The sequence below is a fragment of the Mastigoproctus giganteus genome, chromosome 4, assembly GCF_048544385.1.
Source record: "Mastigoproctus giganteus isolate SK-2022 chromosome 4, ASM4854438v1, whole genome shotgun sequence".
NCBI classification, from domain to species: domain Eukaryota; kingdom Metazoa; phylum Arthropoda; class Arachnida; order Uropygi; family Thelyphonidae; genus Mastigoproctus; species Mastigoproctus giganteus.
In genome coordinates, this window is record NC_143578.1 from 202,028,442 (window position 1) to 202,043,648 (window position 15,207).

The window sequence follows — 15,207 nt, forward strand, 5'->3', positions numbered from 1 at the left end:
TTTATATATGTATAAATTAATTGGTAATTAAATGAAAATGAGTTGAACTAAAAATAAAATTTTGATTGCATATGAGAAATTGCCATATCATTTCTTAAAATTATTCAGACTAAATATGTGTTCTTTACTCTTTCTGTTCAAAAAATCTACACATATGCAGAATTTCTGGATAGAGGTCCAAATTTTAAATAAAAGCTTGTTAATTTTGGACTAAAGAAACTACGCTAAATTCAGTATGTAGAAGATAAAGATCATAATTACGTACTCAGAAATGATAAATCAGTAGTGTTATGCTACACTGCATTGGAAGTTCACATTAAATTGTAGTTACTTCACTAAACTTATTTTACTGGCCATACTTTTCAGATTTATTTGACTATTTCTCTCTTTCAGTGGCTAATAATTCCAAAAGTGATATCTATATACACTGAGTGGACAGAAATCATGGGAATACCTACCTAGTAATGGGTAGGCCCACCTTTTGCCCGAATAAGGGTAGTCATACAGTGAGGCATTTAATTCACTAGTTCATGAAAGCGTTCCACAGGTATTTCTGTCCATGCTTGCTACACTGCTGTCCATAATTCCTTCGAATTCCTGGGTGGAAAATCCAAAGCTCGAATGGACCTTTCCACAGCATCCCAAAGATGCTCCATAGGATTGATGAATGGGGAGACCATTCCATGGTGATAAAATCTGCAGAATGCTTTTCAAACCATGTTCTTCTAATCACCACAGCTCTGTGGGTAGGCGCATTGTCCTGCTGGAAGAGTCCATTATCCTCTGGGTACATGACCGCAAAGAGATGCAGATGGTCTGCAAGGATGGACATGTAACCTAGGCCATTCAGAGATGAGTCTAGACATACCAGAGTTTCCAACGTGCACCAGTTGAACAAACCCAGACCATTACCAGCCGTCCACCTGCCTAAACAGTTCCTTGTTGACATGATGGGTGCATAGCTTCGTGCTGTTTCCACCAGATACACACCCTCCCATCTGCTCGAAATAACTGGAAACAGGACTCCAGATCAGGAGCCCCGTCCTCAATCATCCAAGGTCCAGTGCTGATGTTCTTTCGCCCAGTTGAGGCATAGAACTCCGTGTTGTGGTGTTAGCAATGGGACTGTGGTGTGTCGGCAGCTCCCATCACTTATTGCAGCTAACGATCGCCTGATGGGCTTGGTGGAGACATTTCTTGCACCTCCCTCGTTGAAGTCTGCAGTGATTTGTGCCAATGTTGCTCTCCGGTTGGCTGAAGAAATGTGAGACAGATGTCGACAGCCATGTTCATCCACCACCTTTCTCCGCTCACAGCGTGTCCACAAAGAGATGTTATTCTGGAAATGGCATATTCCCAATACACTCTTGATACTGTTGAACGGGAAATAGTACAATTTCTGTACCACCTCCGTGATAGTGACCCATGTGTCGGACACCCATTATCATTTCTCTTTCAAAGTTGGTTGACCAACAACGTTTATCCATACTGATATCGAATTACCATCTACATAAATGCAGTGTACCTATATACCTGCTGAGCGATGGGTTCGTCCATTAGCAAGAGGGGTGACAGCATCATTTTCTAGGAACCAGATATCCCATGAATTCTGTCCTTTCAGTGTATAGTATATTGCCTTTTGAAATCAAAAGAAAAGATTTTTCTTTTTGTATTTTTTTTAGGTGTGTTTGCTAATATGCATGATGCCCCTATTGTCTCACCATGTCCACCTGCCTGTTCATTCATCTGTCTGTCCATCCACATGTAAGATTTGCCAAACCACCCCATTTTTCATTAAAATTGAACCAATAGAATCTGGCATTTATCGTCTTATTTAATTTATTATTATTATTATTTTTTTTTTTTTTTTTTTTTTTTTTTTTTACCTTCAACATGTAATAACTCAACTCTCTGTGGAAGGATTTTCATGAAATTTTATATTTGAAGCTCAGAGAGAGAGAGAGAGAGAGAGATGCTGAGCCATCCGAAATTTCATTCAAATTGGACCGATAGAAATCTGACAATTATTATTTCTTTGCCCATCTGCCTGCATATAATAACTCGACTTCCAGTGAATGGATTTTCATGAAATTTTATATTTTAGCCTTTTAGAAAGATTTTATCAAGCCTTTTCAAATTTCATTAATTTGGGTAGGCTTGACATTTATTATGTGTTTTTTTCTGAAATCATTGTATTTTTTTCATATACGATGCATAGGTTATTCATATACTGTATTGTAACTGAGGCATTGGGTATTATGTTTGTTGCCATGTGCTGGTTGGAGGACTAAATGAGCAATGTGGTGGATGCACAGAAAGTCTTAGTTCCCCTCATAAAACATGGCATTTTTTTCTCGTGTGTGTGCGCGTTTTTTTTTTTTTTTTTTTTTTTTATGTAAATCATAAATTGATTTCTAATGTACTTGAAATGTAATACATTACATAAATTAACTAACTTGATTATGTTTACTTACATAATTACAGATTATGAACCTAACTATAAATTCAAATTGAGGAAAGACGCAGAATAGATCTGCAGAAATTTATCTTTAGCCAGCGGGTGGTTAATTGCTGGAACAACCTTCCATCCATCATTGTGGAAGTTGACAGCTTAAATAAATTCAAGTAGGAAGTGGACAAACTTTTAGGGGAATGGTTGTGTGAAATTTTTTTTTTTTGGCTGATGCTACATAAGCTCATATGCTTGCTTTCTTGAATCACATGCCTCTATTACTATTATTACATACTTGGGGTAGTATGTAAGTAGCTAGCTTGGATAATGGGTCGGAAAACTGCTAGCTTGGTGGGAATACAAGGACTAAAAGATTAACAGTAGCCACTGCAGAGGTGAAAGTGATTCTTGCACTGCTTCTATTGGAATGAGCAGAAGCCAGAAAAACAAGATGCAGGATATTTCAGAGACTGCTGGGAGTCATTGCAGTACAAGTAAACACATGGGTTGTGTTAGGGTAGCTAAGAATAGGAACAGGTGCATGTATACTTGCGTGTACATCAATGCTAGGAGTTTGGTAAATAAATTTGATGAATTTGAGGTATTGCTCAAAACATCAAAGGCGATATTGTGGATATCAGAGATATGGTGTCACACAGATATAAGGAATGCAGAACTGGAATTTGGGGAGTACAATATGTACAGAAAGAATAAACAAGATAGGAAGGGGGGGGTTATGCTGTTAGTTAAGAAACATATAAAATCCAAGGAAGTGAAGCCAGTCGACATCGCTGGACAATGCAGTGTCGAGTCAGTTTGGTGTGACATAAGCATTGGGAGATCAAAATTGAGAGTAGGAGTGTGCTATAGGCCTAATGACTCTGATGAGTATAATAAGAAACTATACAGGGAAATAGTGGGCCAGTAAATCAGAGCATCTTATAATGGGGGATTTTAATTTCCCAAATATTGACTGGAATTTGTGGGTTGGTCACTCACACACCAGCAAGGCTTTTGTGGATTTATTGGATGATTGTTTTCTACATCAGCATGTTCGGGAGGTAACTAGAGGGAGTAATACTCTTGATTTGATTATCAGTAGAGATTCTTCATGCATTAAGAATCTGCAGATAAAGGAACCACTAGGTGGCAGTGATCACAGTGTGCTGAAGTGGGATTTATACAGAGGTAACGACCATCAGGGGTAAAGGGAAGGGTTTTTGCTTTTGTAAAGGCGACTACAATGGTCTGAGACAGTATTTAAATTCTATACAGTGGGACCAACTGATGATGTTACCAACAGCAAATTCAAAATCGGAAGCATTCAAAGAACTTATCTTCGAAGCTACTAGGCTTTACATACCAACTAAGATATATTTTTCGAGGTTTAGACCTAAATGGATGTCAGATGAACTAATGAGGCATATGGTAGAGAAGAAAAATGCATGGGATACATATAAATTAACATGTGACACAGAAGGCTATGATAGATATAAGTTGATCTGTAACCAAGTTAAAAAGGAGGTTAGGCAGGCAAAGGCAGATTACGAGAAATCTTTGGCAAAGGATGCAAAGGAAAACAGCAATGAGTTCTTTACTTATGTAAACTCTATAAGGAAGGGGATGAATCAGATTGGTTCACTTGATATCGATGGTTCAACTATTGATGATCCTGCTCAGGTAGCTAACAAACTAAATGAATATTTTGCATCGACATTCACACATGAGGAGTTATTCGGCGAGGGGAATTCCAGAAGTGTATTCAACTCTGGCAGTAAGCTAGATAATCTTGTAATAACTGAGAGTAAAGTGGAGGAGAAATTGTTGAAGATAAACACAAGAAAGGGGTGGATGGGATCTATCCAGTTATATTAAAGGAGGCAGCAGAGGAAGTAAGCAAACCCTTAGCCATAATTATGAGAGCTTCCTTGGACTCCGGGGAGGTACCCGTAGACTGGAGATGTGCAAATGTGACCCCAATTCACAAAGGAGGATCAAAGGCTGACACAAGCAATTATAGACCTGTGAGTTTAATTTCTGTTCCAGAAAAATTAATGGAGGCACTAGTTAAAGAAGCACTGCAGGATCATTTAGACAAGACTTCAGTTATAGCTCGGACACAGCATGGTTTTGTTAAGGGGAAGTCTTGCCTGACCAATTTGATTGGATACTATGATGCAGTCACAAAAGAACTGGATGCAGGGAATAACTTTGATATCATATACTTGGATCTTAGAAAGGCTTTTGATACTGTTGCACATGGAAGACTGCTACACAAATTGGAGCAGTGTGACATTGGAGGCAAATTGCTGCTATGGATAAAGGGGTGATTGAGGGGGAGAAGACAGAGTGGTAATCAATGGACACTGCTCATTGTGGACTAATGTTATTAGTGAAGTCCCTCAGGGTTCAGTGTTGGGTCCATTATTGTTTTCTGTATTTATAAATAATATTGATGATGGTATATCAAGCTTAATGTCCAAGTTTGCAGATGATACAAAGGTTGGCAGGGTTGTTAAGGACAATACTGATGCTATGCTTCTGCAGCAGGATCTGGAAAGGTTGAGCAGATGGGCTGAGAGGTGGCAAATGAAATTTAACATTGACAAATGTAAAGTACTACATATGGGAAACAGCAACCCCAGAACAACGTATCAACTCTGTGGTACTACACTGACAGTAGTAGAGAATTAAAAGGATCTGGGGGTAATTGTGCAGGTAGATATGAAGTTCTCTGAGCAGTGCAGACGGGCTGTAAGAGTAGCTCATAGTGTCTTGTCAGTGATATACAGGAATTTTTCTAGCAGGGATAAGGAGGTGATTATTCCCTTGTATAAGGCAATGGTCAGGCCACACCTTGAGTAATGTATACAGGTCTGGAGGCCTTATTTCAAGAAGGATGTAGAGCTACTGAAACGAGTACAGAGAAGGGCAACAAGATTAGTGAATGGAACTTTGTAAGTTGCTCTTATGAAGAAAGGCTTAAGTTTTGCAAATTACAGTGTCTGGAGACTGGGCACTGGCGAGGTGATCTGATAGAGGTGTATAAAGCCTTGAATGGTTTGAGCATGCTCAGTGCTGATGGAATTCTTCCTCTTCTCAGAATAATCACCTGAGAGGGCATAAATTCAAATTGAGGAAAGATAGATGTAGGATAGATGTGCGGAAATTTGCCTTTAGCCAGCGGGCAGTTGGTCGGTGGAACAGACTTCCATCCCTTGTTGGGGAGGTTGATAGCCTAAATAAATTTAAGGCTCAGCTGGACAGGTATTTTGAACAAATGGGGGGGGGGGGGGGGTGGAAGTGGTTTTTTTTTTTTTTTTTTTTTTTATATCCGCACAACGTCATCAACCTTTGCCCCTGTCAGACATACCCTGGTTCTGTTCCACCTATCCTTTTTACATAGCATGTTCCCCGTTTCCCTGACAATGGAGTCGCCAACAACTACTAGTTCCTGTGGGAACTAGTAGTCTTAACATTTAAATTATTATTACTCAGGTGTTAAATTATTTGGAATTGAAAAATTATGAAATATAAATAAATTTAAAAGAAATAGCGAATTGTCAGTATTTAGAGTTCTAAAGTAGTGTACTCCAATGAAGCCTAGATCAAAAGATATGAAAGCCACATTGATGCAAGAAGACTACATTCCTGAAGTGTCCTTTCACCAGAAAACACAGTAATCAGGGTGAGCTGCTTCAACAAGATCTAATAAAATTGAGTCAGTGGGCCGAGAAATGACAGTTGAAGTTTAACATTGAGAAATGCAAGGTACTGCATTTGGGTAGTAGTAATCCCTGAGTAACTTATCAACTTTGTGGTACTAATCAGGGTAGTGGAAAATGAAAAAGACCTGGGGATAATTGTGAACACACACGAAATTCTCTGAGGAGTGCAGACATGCTGCTGGAATAGCTTGTGGGGTTTTGTCAATGATATACAGAAACTTTGCTAGCAGGAATATGGATGTGATTATCCTTTTGTACAAGGCCTTGGTTAGGCCCCATCTTCAGTATTGTATGCAGTTCTGGAGGCCTCACTTTAGGAGGGATGTAGATCTGCTAGAACAGGTGCAGAGAAGGGCATCGAGATTGGTGAAAGGAACAAAAGGGTGCTCTTACCTAGAAAGGCTTCAGTTCTGAAAATTGCAGTTTCTCGAGTTTAGGCACCTATGGGAGTGATCTGAACGAGGTATTTAAGGTCTTGAATGGATTGAGTAAACTGAATGTGAATGGCATTCTTTTTGCTGAGCCTACATATGACAGGGCATAAATTTAAGTTGAAGGATGGTTGTAGGACAGATGTGTGGATGTTTGCATTCAGCCAGTAGGTGGTTGATTGTCAGAAAAGGCTTCTGTTTGTTGTTGTGGAAGTGGATGGTTTGAATAAATTCAGAGAAGAAATGTACAAATTCTTGGATTGTATAAATGGCAGAAGTATATAGGCTTTTTTTTTTTTTTTTTGGATGATGCTATATAAGCTTGCTTTCTTGCATCATTTTTTCCTACTACTACTAACTTGTGTACAGTCTTGTATTTCTAAGAACCCAGTTCAGGAAACTGAGAGTCTTTAAACTGCTCATCCTGTGGGCGTCTCATGCTGTAGCATTATCATTGCTCCAGCAGGATCAAGCCCTATCCATTAAAATATACATTGTTCTATTCTTTTCTTGTGTGCTAATTCATAACAGGAAAATAATTCACAAATTCGCCTATATACATAAACTGTGGATTTGTGGAACTGTGTCTCTGTGGATTTGTCTAATGTTCAAAATGCAGTGATTCCCTGACTATTATTGGCCTTGTGGTCCTCTGTCAAGATGGGACATAATGGTCAGTCTTTTTATTTTTAGTTCATTTGGTCCAGTATTGTAGGTAGTTTGTGTCTTCATCCTTCATGATATTTCATATAATTTGGATGGGTCTGGCCAAAAATTCTTACAGTCCAGAATCCTGACAACCGAAAATCCCAACAATATGTACTATATTGTAAAAATATATGAATATAATTCTATATATTTATTAGTTTTTTAGTAAGTAAAAATTTGCCTTATAAGATTACTTTTGTAGAAAGAGTATATAAAATAACAAAATTTTAACGACAATATCTCTCTTAATTTGAAGATCATGTTTTCGGTTACAGAAATAAACAGTTTTAAAATATGATCAGCAAATAAAAATGACTTAGTTAATTTTACTTTTTGATATTGCATTTAATTGTTAATTTTTCTAGTCGAATTTTGGTATTTGTATAGGGCATTTGAGCAATAATTATAGGTATAGCATTGAAATGCTAAAGAAAAAACTTGAAATAAGAATACTTTCAGAATATAAAAATTTAGAGTAATGTATTTTGGCAGCTGTGTAACATTTGCCGTGAATAGTATTAGCATAAATAAAACTAATTATACAGGTATTTGTTATTAGCTGTACTTTCATGAATTTCTTTCACGAGTACATTTGGCATGACCATGGGTGCTGGCAGGATATTTTGAAAGGGGTAACAGGAAAAAATATACCCTGAAAAAAATATCCCATTTTCTTCTTATTATTATAATAAGAAGAAGAAAATGGGATTTCTTGTTAAAGATTCTGCAGTGAGAGAGGAAAGAATTCTTCAATTTACAACAAAAGTAAATATTCAACATGTATCATGCACTCAATATTGGATTATGGATGGTACATTTCAAACTGTTCCCACAATTTTTTATCAATTATATACAATACATACACCCATCGGTAATGAAAGCTATCAAATTCTTCCCTTAGTTTATGTTTTGATGACGAATAAGAGTGAAGAAAATTATAAATGTTTGTTTCAAGGTATGATTGACTTTGCCAAAGAAAATGAAATTGAATTGAGACCACAGGCCATATTAACTGACCTGGGATTAGCTGAAATAAATGCCTCCAAAGGTGAATTCCATAACATATCTAATATGGTCTATTTTTTACACCCGAGACAATGTGTTTGGAGAAAAATTCAAGCAAGTGGACTGGTATCTCAGTACAGCGTTGATGAAGAATTTAGTTTGCTGCTTCGAAGTTTGTGTGCCTTGGCATTTATTCCTTCTGGTGAGATACCACAAGCATTTAACATTGTGAAACCACATTTACCTAGGGAAGCTAGTGATATGATAGAGTGGTTTGAAGACAATTATATATATGGAAGAATTAGACAGTATATGTGTAATGGTATGGTAATTAGCGCTCCACCCCTATTTCCATCTACATTATGGTTCGTATATGATTCCATTCAACTGGGAATTCCACGCACCCAAAACAGTGTTGAGGCTTGGCATAGAAGATGAGAGTGTATGGTTGGATGAGCACGTATTACTGATGAGCACATATTGGCATATATAGAATCATCGAGGAATTTCAGAAAGAACAGCAACAGGTCGTTAACCAGGCTGAATGCACTTTGTGGTAAATCCTGTCCAAAATGTAAAAAGGCGTCAGTTGAGAGTGAAATGAGAATAATTAATGACAGTTGTGAATGATCATGAAAATAGATCTGTGATGGATTACCTTCGGGATATTGCGCACAATGTATCTTTATAAATATTATTTTATTATATATATAAGTACCATGTTTCTATATTTTTATTTTTAACTATATAGCCTAATATTAGTGCGCAACCATTGCCTAAAAAGGGAACCAAATAGCCACCATAACTAGCAAAGTCATACTTAATCTAAAAGAAACTTATATTCACAGGCATATGTAATGTTTAATCTAACTTGATGGCATTAATTTGTACATTTTTACTTTTTTACTTTCAGTCATTTTTTCTTTTTTTACTTTGTCATTTTTTCTTTTTTACTTTCAGTCATTTTTTCTTTTCAGTAGTTTTTACATATAATTCAGGTATTGCAATTTATTTCTACTATATATATATATGAATGAACAACACACTTTATATAAAAAAAAAAAAGTGTGTTGTTATTCATTAATATAACATAAAACACATTATCGTATACTGTTTGCATAACTGCAATGTACATGTTCAATGTGTTCAAAAATAATTTTAATGTTTTTAGTGACCTTTTTGATTACATGAAAACAATTTTTTATTGCAAACAGTTTCTGAGATATGGACTCTAACTTTGTTTTTTTTTTAAATACAATCAGTATGTCAGGATTTTGGATGCCGGGAATCTGTCTGTCGTGACTTTTGGCAGCACCGAATTTGCACCTGGTGCCAGCAAGGGCACGCCGTTAATTTTAATTAACTGGCTTTCAAAATTATATTTGGTTATTTTGTATATTTAGGCTTTTGTAAATTATATTAGGAGCATTCTTTCTATAATACCCTTTTCTTCTTTGCCCCCCCTTTTGTATTGCTTCATTAGTTTAGTTTATTTTTCTGCTCTACTGGCATGCATTTTAATTTAGTTTATTTTATGCAACATTCGGTGGGATATGCAAAATACTAACTTTATTATATATACACCTACATACATATATACACACACACACACACACACACACACACACACACACACACACACACACACACACACATACTTACAAACATACATATACTTATAGGCGCCTCCGTAGCCAGGACAGGAGTAGCACTGCGTAGCACACGCTTGATAAGGCCGGGGTTCGAGCCCATGCCCACTAAACACGGAAGATGCGGAAAGGTCAGGGAATGACCACTGCATATCCTCCCCCCCCCCCCGAAGAAATATGGCCTTAGTTGCTAATGCTCCTAAAAAAAACAAATAACAAACACATACTTATATACAGTGCTTTTTTTGGGACGGTAAGCAACGGTACAGCGTACCGGCACATTTATTAACAGTGACATGTGACAATTGGATGCAGTGCACTTTGAAATTTGTAATATTCCGTAAATTTTTTTCACATTTACCAACTATTCAAATAAGCTTAAAATTATTTAATTAAATTTGCAATTTTACTGTCTATTGTTAAGATATTTTCTATATAAAACTGTATAACCATTTTCATAATTCTAAATTACTCAGTCAGACCTCTGTTTAACAAAGTCCTTTTATAGTGAATTATTTTGAATTCCCATTGGAAGTTACATTTAAAATAGTTTCCGTTGAGTGAGGAAAATTTTCATATAGCGAACGGATTAGGAGAGAATTAACTCGGTATGCACTGTTCGCATTTCTTGCCTTCAGGCAATTTAGGCGAATAGTGCTGCTGCACGAATTAAGAGAGCGAAAGGGATTACCATTTTGCAACTTAGTGGTACCTGGTAAAACCTATCCAACCACCTATCCCACATGCAGAGAAGTTGTGCTAGTCAAGAGTGAGCAGATAAAGTTGTATTCCCAATGGGCTCTGGCCCACCTTCTACTGCAGTGGTGTCCAACCTTTTCCCGTACAGGAGGCCATATTAAAAAAAATTCAAAGTTAGATTTCTTTAGTGTGTTACATTTTCCATTTCTTATTGCATGTAAAAGTAAAATTGAAAATATTCAAAAATTTTATTAAGTACAATACACAATTACGTTTACTGAACAAAACATTTAATTAGAAATTTTTTTTGTTAATTAACAAATTTTAAAATGCTGTTTTAGTTCACTTTCCTTGTGGGCCATAGGTTGAACACCACTGTGAATCAACTGTAAGCGCCCCGTTCGAGAATTAGAAAAGTGATTTTCTTTTACCCCAAGAAATAATCATCTGTTGTTTTGCGGAAGTGCGTTATCCACATTTTCTGTAAATTTTCCCTCTCTCTGTTTACATGGTCATGGTACCTGAACATCCGAATGACACACTGACATTTTGGATAGCTTCAAAAAAAAAGGAAAAGAAAAAAAAAAAATTCACTTTCGAACTAGTGACAATACTGATGACGAGAGAAGGAAAACTAGGACAATGAAGGTATTAATCCTTCTAAACATGAATTGTTGGCATCTGGTGAAAATGAAGTTAGAAAATGAATTGTTGGCATTTGGTGAAAATGAAGTTAGAAAATGAATTGTTGGCATTTGGTGAAAATTAAGTTAGAAAATGAATTGTTGGCATGTGAAAATGAAGTTAGAAAATGAATTGTTGGCATTTGGTGAAAATGAAGTTAGAAAATGAATTGTTGGCATTTGGTAAAAATGAAGTTAGAAAATGAATTGTTGGCATTTGGTGAAAATGAAGTTAGAAAATTGTCGATTAGGTTACAGTTAAATGAAAGAGATGAAATTTGTGGATACCTAATTGATAAGAAGGTTTCAGAAGAATTGAAGTATTTGATGAACTCTCTGAGTACGATATCAATTCCATTGAGTGAATGAGAACAAGGATTTTCACAATTTGATCGTCAGCCCAACTAACGCTTCATTGATGACAAAAGCAGTTTCTTCACTACTGTTTCTTAAAACTGTAGGCCCACCCACAGAGTAGTAACATACCTTACTTCTCTGTGGACCCACCGCTGACCCTCTTCGATCCAGCAAAATATGTCGATTCATGGCTGCTTCGGAAACGTCATTTAGCAACTGACACACAAAGAGAAAGAAAAGAAGTCAGCATAGGGTGTCACTTGAGAACTTAATAAAAATTTGGGATATTCTACAAAAGTTTTATTATGAATTATTTTTACTTGTGGAACTAAAATTACTGTAACAGAGCGAAAACAGATACAAAAATAGATTTTGACAAGTTTAATAATGGGAAATATACATATATTAGATTAGATACATACATACGTTTTCGCTCTGTGTTACAGTAATTTTAGTTTCATAATGAATCCAGAGTGCACAGGCCTCTTTAATCATATTTTTACTTATGTTATTATTTTTTACTTATTTTACTGACATTTTACTTATTTTTTTATATATTTGAATAATAAATTTATGCTTAATAAACTGTGTTAATATACTTAATTTGTTGTTTTTATTCTAAAAACATTACTACTAAAGTAACAATATCAGGAAAAAAAAATTTTAGAGTACTATTCATATTCTTTTAATTTTCAATTTTTCCTGATACCAAAGAATGAGTACCGGCACCTGTTTTTTACAAAAAAACCGCTTTTTATATATACTGTAAACCCCCGCTATTCGCGGTTTCGCATATTCACAATCGCTAATTTAATATAAAATGGAACCTTAATAAATGTGAATTTTAAAAGGCCGTGAATATTTTCCGCCATAAAAAAACATGGACATGGCTAAAATTATCTTTCCCTGTCAAAACAGCGCTCAGTGGGTGGGGGGAGAGGGATGACAAAATCGCAAGCATGGATGTTTCTCTCTAATCCTTGTTCAGTATGTGTAATGTGCTTGTCATAGAATGTTTCGTCATTTGCTTTTAATTTATACGCTTATAAATTGAATAAATTTATCAATTTATAAATTGATATGCTTACAAAAGTGACAAATCTAGCGTTTTGCAGTTTAAAACAGACTTTTTCGAGTGTGTTAATGGAAGAAAGTGACTTTATTGTGGACAAGTTCTTTCTAACCCGTACAAAAATATGGCTACGAATAACAAGGGAAATGTGAAAATATCAAAGAAGGTGATGACATTAGCGAATAAAATTGAGTTATTAGACAAAATTTCTAATGGTGAAAGTGTCTCCTCAGTGGCAAAACCATTATAAAATCAATGAGTCAATGGTACGATCGATCAAAAAATCGGAAGAAAAAATCCGCCATGGTGTCCGTGAAAACGTGCTAATTGCTTAAAAAATTTGCTCTGTAACTCGTGATGTTAAATTAGGAAAAATGGAAAAAGCTTTAAATCTGTGGATAGAAGACCGAACTCAAAATAAAATTCCGTTAAGTTCACTCATCATTCGTGAAAAAGCAAAACTCCTTTATCAACACTTTAGCGAAACTGGTGATAGCACTGGCGGGATAAGTTTTTTTGCTAGCAAAGGCGCTGGTTTGAAAGATTTGTTTGAAATTTCTAATAAATATTACATTTAATATTAAATTGTTTTTATTTTCATTTTGATGTCATATGTAAAATTGTATATATAAAATATAAGTGTATATATAATATGACTACAGGCATACCTCGAATAACGAATAGGATGCATTCCACGAAATTACTTCGTTAAGCGAAACTTCATTTTCTGAGGTAAAAATACTATGGCCAGAATAGGGATACGTTCCTACGTAAAGAAAATGAAAAGCTTTTTTTTCGAACAAAGAAAAGTTTTATTAAATAAACAGTCAACTTACATACAAAGTGAAATCACATTTTAAAATATGAGTCTAAAGTTGATTGCTTATGCTTTTTTTCTCTTTCATTTAACAATTGCCTATACGGAGTTATTGCATTTAACACTGATCGCTTAACAATAAAACTTCTTCCTAAATCAGGATCATTTTCACTAAAAAAATTTAAAACATTTTCAATGTCATTTAAGCACCTTTTTAAATCTTTGGTTGTTAACACTTTTTCGGCAGGAACTTCTTTAACTTCGTCTTCATTATCTTTGTCTTCGTTGCTAACAAGGTTTTCTAAATCTTCCACTGAAAACCATCATCTTCTGCATTCAATAAATTTCTAATATCCTCTTCATTGACATTTTCGAAACCTATTGATTGAGCCATCTGGATAACTTCATTTCTAATTTCTTGGATGTTATTTTCTTCTTCTAGTACAACTTCTGGCCATATTTTGCACCAAACTCCAAAAAGTTTTAACTGTCATTTCCTCTTTATCCTCTAGTTCAGTTAAATTGCTTAATGTTCGACGCAGATAATAAGCTTTAAATGATGCTATTATTCCCTGATCCAATGGTTGAATCAGGGAAGTTGTGTTTGCTGGAAGAAACACAACTTTGACAGGAATGCATTTGTCCAATGTGTTAAGATCAGTAGGATGTCCCGGAGCATTGTCTAACAACAAAAGAGCTTTTTCTTCAAAGTTGTTTTTTTGACAATACCGTTTTACTTCAGGACAAAAGTGGTTAACAAACCAATCAGTAAATAACTCCTTGGTAACCCACGCTTTTCTATTTGCTTTCCATATTACAAGTAAATTCATTTTTATGTTACCTTTTAACGCCCTCGGATTTTCTGAATGGTAAACTAATAACAATTTTAATTTATAATCGCCAGAGGCATTTGATCCAAAGAGTAACGTTAAACGGTCTTTGGCTGCTTTGAACCCAGCAGCTGATTTTTCTTCAATAGAAATGAAGCTTTTTGTTGGTAGCCGTTTCCAGAACAAACCGCTTTCGTTAACACTGAACACCAAATTTGGTGAAAATTTTCACGTTCAATTATTTCCTTTAGTTTTCTGGAAACTTATTTGCAGCTTCTCCTGTTAATTTTACACTATGAAACCTGGCCCGTTTTTTAAATTTCTCGAACCAACCACGAGAAGCCTCAAAGGTTTCCGTAATTTCTTCAGTTTGTTTAGATTTCAGGTGATTAAACTGGAATATTTTTTTTTGTTAAATGGGGCTTGAAATTGCAGACTTCGTTATATCGAAGCTTCGTTATCAGAGGTAACGTTAACCGAGGTATGCCTGTATGTACATAGACAGTACATAGTGAAATGTACTGTCTATGTACATAGTCATATTATGAAAGTACATATAATACATACATAGACAAAATTTTAGACTAGTTTTTCTTATATATTTCATACTTTGGAACGGAACCCCTTTATTACTATGGGAGCCATAATTCAGTATTCGCGTTTTTGGTATTCGCGACATTTCTCAGGAACGTAACCCCCGCGAATAGCGGGGGTTTACTGTATATATATATATATATATATATATATCAGTAATAAAAAAGAAAGTTAATAATTAT

At 35.5% G+C, this 15,207-nt stretch overlaps 1 protein-coding gene across 6 annotated transcripts in view; it reads left to right on the top strand.

Annotated features, from left to right (window-relative positions):
- LOC150087330 (FK506-binding protein 15-like) overlaps positions 1 to 15,207 on the top strand; it is a 373,115-nt gene that overhangs the window by 40,289 nt on the left and 317,619 nt on the right. The gene's annotated exons all lie outside the window — the stretch shown is intronic.